Source organism: Euphorbia lathyris, chromosome 10 (assembly GCF_963576675.1).
Source record: "Euphorbia lathyris chromosome 10, ddEupLath1.1, whole genome shotgun sequence".
Taxonomy (NCBI): domain Eukaryota; kingdom Viridiplantae; phylum Streptophyta; class Magnoliopsida; order Malpighiales; family Euphorbiaceae; genus Euphorbia; species Euphorbia lathyris.
In genome coordinates this window covers 10306294-10312659 of record NC_088919.1, presented here as the reverse complement: position 1 = coordinate 10312659, position 6366 = coordinate 10306294, and the positions used below count along the sequence as shown (strand labels likewise).

Genomic DNA, 6366 nt, shown 5'->3' with positions numbered 1-6366 from the left:
AATTCATATTTGGATCATTCTCATTGTTAAAAAAATATAAATCTCATTCATAATAATAATCATAATTTGGATCATTGTCATTATAAAAAAAATCATATTTAGATTATTCTCATTATAAAAAAAATTATATTTGGATATTCTCATTCTAAAAAGAAATTCAAATTTTATCACAAATCTCTATATGTATTGTCACCATCACTATTATCACATGCATCGTCTACATAACCAAGACAAGAACAAATCTCTATATGTGTTGTTACAATCACTTTTATGACATACACCATCTACATAATGTAGACAAGAATAAAACTCTGCATCATTTTCATCCATTGAATTAGTCTCAATGCATCCACACTTTCTATTGTATCACAAATCTCTATATGTATTGTCACAATCATCATTACTACATACACCATCTACATAACCACTATTTAAATGGAAAACTTATCTCATTTCAATACATCTATATCTACACCTTCAACTTTTTTTTTATCTCATTTCAATACATCTAAATTCTTCTAAGTATGAATATCAATTATCTTGATGATTCTGATGATTCTTCTGATGATTCATCGATGGATAATCTTAACCGCATGGTTACACGAGGTGTATGTCAAATAATGCAAAATCATAACAGGCTACTAGAGCTCTGTATGGATAGTGCAAGTAGTCAACCAACTCATGGAAGATCTGTACCTGGCCATAGAGTGATTTATCATAATCGTGAAGTTGCAGATCGCCAACTTCATATAGATTATTTTAATGAGGATCAAGTATTCAATGAAGGATATTTTCATCTTCGATTTCGAATGTCTCGTAGCCTTTTCCTTCGTATCATTAATGCAGTGAAGGATCATGATGGTTACTTCCAACAACGACATGATGCTACTGGCCGACTTGGATTATCGACGATGCAAAAAGCAACTGCTGTTTTTCGAATCCTAACATATGGTGTACCGACTGATGCAACAGATAAATATATCAAAATAGGCAAGTCTATCGCAATTGAAAGTGTGAAGCGATTCTGTCCTGCTATTGTAGAGATTTTCTCGAATCAGCATTTAAGAGAACCAAATGCCAATGACATAGCAAGGCTATTCCATATTGGTGAACCACGTGGTTTTCTAGGAATGTTGGGGAGCTTAGATGTATGCATTGAAAATGGAAAAAATACCCAACAACTTAGGTTGGACAATTTGCAAGGCGTTCTAAAAACCAACTATAATTCTAGAATACATACTTTGGTATGTCGGGAAACAACAATGATATCAACGTATAAGGTTCGTCTCATTCGTTTTCAAATCTAGCTAATGGTATAGCCCCCTGCTAATTATATTATTGAAAACAAAGAATATAACATGGGTTATTATTTGGCTAATGGAATATATCTGAAATGGTCCACACTTGTTCAAACAATTCGTGAGCCTCCAGATAAAAAAAAAATGTATTTTGCTATGAAGCAGAAAGCCTGTAGAAAAGGTGTTGAGCGTACATTTGAAGTGTTACAAAGCCGATTTGCCATTGATGCAGGGCCGATACGAACAAATCCTCTATAATATTATGAAAACATTTATTATTCTACATAATATGATTATTGAAAATGAACATGATTTGAGTGCACTGGTCATGAATTCAGTTGTTGCTCCAACACCAACAATTGAAAATGTACATGATGAGGAGGCCTATTTTCATAACTTAGCGACATAAGAAAATGAAACACAAAACTACACATTTTGAACTTCAAAATGCTTTAGTGTAGCATTTATGAAAGTTTCAGCAATTCGAAATAATTACTTCTTTGTTTTTCATTAATGTTGTAATGTTTATTGTTTTTAAAATGTTTTGTTTTTTAATTTACTTTCCTTTAGTGTTTTTTATTGTTTTAGTTTTTTTAATGTAATTTCTCTTTAGTGTTATTGCAATGTTTTAATTTTTTTAATGTATTTCTTTGTTCGTGTTAAATCTTATATTTTTTCAAATTATATAAAATTATATTTCAAATTAATAATAATAATTAATTGAATTATTAATTATTGACTTTAATAAGTATCATTTAATTATAAAACATGATAAAAATTAATAAATAGATATATTTTGATTAATAATATAAAGAATATAAATGTCTTATTTATTTAAAAAAATTATTATGTGAAAAATAAATATAATAATAATAAAAGTTTTAAAGAGTTGGTAAAACAGAGCAGATGGTTGAAAAACTTTTACTGTAAGAACTCTATATTCATATTTAAAGATAGAGTAGAGAAAAATGAAAATAGAATGTGCTAAATAGAAAACACGGTTGAATTTAGTGCTCCATTGGAGCTAGATTTTCCAGAGCACTTTATATTGGGAGTGCTTTTGGAATACAGTAAAACCTCTATAAATTAATACTCGATAAATTAATAAACTCTTTAAAATAATAATTTCTTCTGGTCCCGACTTGAGCCAGTTCAAAAAATGATCAATTTTAATAAATTATAAGATAATAATTTTCTGGAACAACTCTTTATAAATACATGGGTAAATTCCAAAAAAAACTCTTGTGGTTTGATGTTCTTTCAAAAAACCCTTGTGGTTTGTTATTACAAAAAAAAGGACTGTGGTTTGCGCCGTTACCCAAAAAACAGAAAATGACTTAACGGTGTTAAAATGCTGACGTGGCACAGGGGTAAAGTTGGAAATTCGAATTTTTTTATTTTTTTCTCTCTCCTCTTCTTCTTCTTCCTTCTTCTTCTCCTTCTTCCTTCTTCCTTCTTCTCTCCTCTTCCTTCTTCCTCTCTCCTCCTCCTTCTTCCTTCTTCTCTCCTCTTCCTTCTTCCTCTCTCCTCCTCCTTCTTCTTCTTCCTTCTTCATACAAATTACTTTGATCATTAACAAGTAGGCTGTTGTACAATGCATCATCCATAACAGCAATATCAATATTTTGAAGAGTTTGATCAGGCTGGTTTGAAACGGGCTGAGAATCTGTGCACATAACTGTGCTACAGCTAGTGAATGAAGCTGAATATTGATGATCATGATTTGGCATTGGAAATTTATTGATTTGATGGGGAATTAACGATTCTGATGAAATTGAAGGAAGTGCGAAATTAGGTAGTGATGAAGAAGAAGAAGCAAAATAATCATGGGTTTGTTCGACTTTTTGAAGCAACCTTGGCATCCAGAAACACCTAACAGCATCCATGAATTTCTTATTGTATGATTCAATGTTTAATTGACGGGCTTGCCTTTGCACTCTTGTTCTCCAGTAGTTCTTAATTTCATTGTATGTTCTTCCAGGAAGGTGCGATTTTTGACCATCTGTAATCGTTCCAAACTAATACTGTTAAGAAGTCAATTCTTAAAAAAGAAGTAAAATAAAAAGAGAAAGAAAATATGGAAATCTGGAGAACAAGATTGATGTCGGAAAGAAAAAGAGAAAGAAAATAAAAAAAAAAGTCAATTCCATATTTCTGTCTGAAATCTGGAAAATTCCAGAAATCTAGAAAATTCCAGATTTCTGGAGCTAGAAATCTGGAAATTTTCCAGATTTTCCGACGAAAATCTGAAAAATTTCCAGATTTCCGTCGGAAAATCTGAAAAATTTCCAGAAATCTGAAAATTTCCGAAACTTAAAAAAAAAGAAAAAAAAGAAGGTAGAAGAAGTAGAAGAAGGAAGAAAAAAAAGAAGGAAGAAGGAAGAAAAAAAAGAAGGAAGAAGGAAGAAGCAGGAGATGGAGAAGATGAGAGAGAAAAAAATAAAAAAAATTCGAATTTCCAACTTTACCCTTGTGCCACGTCAGCATTTTAACACCGTTAAGTCATTTTTCATTTTTCGGATAACGACGCAAACCACAATCATTTTTTTTTGTAATAACAAACCACAAAAAAAAATTTTGGAAGAACATCAAACCACAAGGGTTTTTTTTGAAATTTACCCTAAATACATTGTATTATTACCTCTATAAATTAATAATTTCTCAAATACATATGCAAAATATATATAGATATACATACTTAAGATAATTTAGCAAAATATGAATATATAGTACTTTGTTTTTTCTTAAAATTTAAATCTAATTGAATTTATCTCTAACTATTCTCGGTGCATTCAAAAGTTCTGGTGTATCCTTATCAAATTGTAACAAAAAAAATTATAAAAAATTGATGATGCTATAATTGCTTCCTTTCTTATGACTGGTTTCAAAAGTAGCGAATCATCATCAGCTTCATCCTATTTTTTTTTGTAGGATTTGAAACAACACTCCATATAAATCTATATAGTAATACATTAAATATTTTTAACATAAATACAATGAACTTCCAAGTTCAATTAACTTATATAATGCACATTTAATTTTATTTGTTCATTGATTTTAGATAAAAACCTTATTTAAATTAATAATTTAAAATTTATTTTTAAAAAAAATTAAATCACTCTATAAATTAATAATTATTAATTTATCGATTAATTAATAACTCTATAAATTAACAATTTACACATTCCTATTCCACAAACAAAATGAAAAATTGAATTGTTTGTGTTTTAGAGAGAAAATTGGATCACAGACTCTAAAAAAATAACAATTTACACATTCTCATACCTAACTCAGTCCAAAACAGAGGCCGAGTTATCACAGCAACGACAACCCTAACGGCAACCGAGTTAGGCCGAGTCAAGGGACTTCATTCCTATTCCACAAACAAAATAAAAAACTGAGCTGTTTTTGTGTTTTTGGGAGAGAACATTGGATCAGACTCTTAAAAGAAATAACAATTTCCACATTCTAATACATAACTCAGTCCAAAACAGAGGCCGAGTTAACACAGCAACAACAACCCTAACGGCAACCGAGTTAGGTCGAGTCAAGGGACTCCATTCCTATTCCACAAATAAAATGAAAAACTGACGGTGTTTTTGTGATTTAGAGATAGAAAATTGGATCACAGGCTCAAAAAAATAACAAATTACACATTGTAATTCCTAACTCAGTCCAAAACAGAGGCCGAGTTAACACAGCAACGACAACCCTAACGGCACCCGAGTTAGGCCGAGTCAAGGGACGGCATCCCTATTCCACAAACAAAATGAAAAACTGAGTTGTTTTGTGTTTGAGCGAGAAAATTGGATCACAGACTCAAAAAACGTAACAATTCACACATTCTAATACCTAACTCAGTCCAAAACAGAGACCGAATTAACACCGCAACGACAACCCTAACAGAAACCGAGTTAAGCCGAGTCAATGGACTCCATTCCAATTCCACAAACAAAATGAAAAACTGAGTTGTTTTCGTGTTTTAGATCGAGAAAATCGGATCACAGACTCGTAATTTCTTTTAATCATTCTAACTGATTTAGTACTGAAAATAGCGATACAAAAAGAAAATACAGAAAAAAGGCTCAGAAATTTGCTATCTGTGCTCAAAGAAGAGATTCCGAAGAAGCTCCCCTCATACAAGAGGTGTCAGAAATTAAAGCATTGTTCATCTTTGCCCTATTTTTTCAACTGATAAATCATCAGATCCATTTCAAAGGGGGGAAAAGAAAATCGATCGATATAAAATGCTTTTCAAATCAATCCGAAGAAAAGGAAAAATCGAAAACAGCAAATCACTAACAGAAGATGATTTGGCGGAGCTGCGAGCGGCTATCATCGCCTTTTAGGGTTTGCTGATAATAGAGATGGATGGAGGGGGTTTGGTCTTATTTATAGATTGTTAATGGGCTTTTTTTGGGTTTGCAAGACTTCTTGGACTACGGCCCAATTATGCTGAAGTTCGCCCTAGTTTATTTGGTTTAAGAATTTAGGGACTATGAATATTTTCGGTGAAGTGCACATTTAGCTCTAATTAGGGGTGGGCAAAAAAACTGGTCAAATCGGTAACCGAATCGAAAACCGGTAATCCGAATCGAAAAAAAATGGTTAACCGAACTGGTGGTTTTCTTAATGGTTAAAAAATAGATAGATAACAGTTTCGGGTTAGAGTGTTCAAAAACCGCGGTTAAAGATTAGCCGAACCGTTTAATAAATATAAATTTTAAAAAATATATATAAGTCATTTGACGACAAAGGCAATGCAAATATAAATATAAATACATAGATTATACTGCTTAATATATACATAAATTATAACATATATTAATATAAATATATAATATAGATTATATTGCTTTATGTTGTAATAAGTACTTTGACGAAATATTATTTACCATTCTTTATGTTTTAAATGTAAATTTGATGGATTGTTTTTTAGTTCGGTACTTATCGTTTGAATTTTTGAAATAATGTGTATTTTAATATTATTTAAAAATTTAGGTTTGGGTAAAAAACTATGGTTAATCATTGATTTTTGGTTAACTAGTGAGAATTGATTAAAAACCGT

General features: G+C 30.9%; 1 non-coding gene and 1 pseudogene across 1 annotated transcript; one reads left to right on the top strand and one right to left on the bottom strand.

Moving 5' to 3' along the window:
- Nucleotides 1-524: 524 nt before the first annotated feature.
- LOC136208010 (uncharacterized) lies at nt 525-1707 on the top strand (annotated as a pseudogene).
- A 3673-nt stretch (nt 1708-5380) lies between these two features.
- Nucleotides 5381-5477, bottom strand: LOC136210217 (small nucleolar RNA snoR1). The gene has a single exon (XR_010677926.1). It is a non-coding gene; the product is annotated as a small nucleolar RNA snoR1 (small nucleolar RNA).
- Nucleotides 5478-6366: the final 889 nt, after the last annotated feature.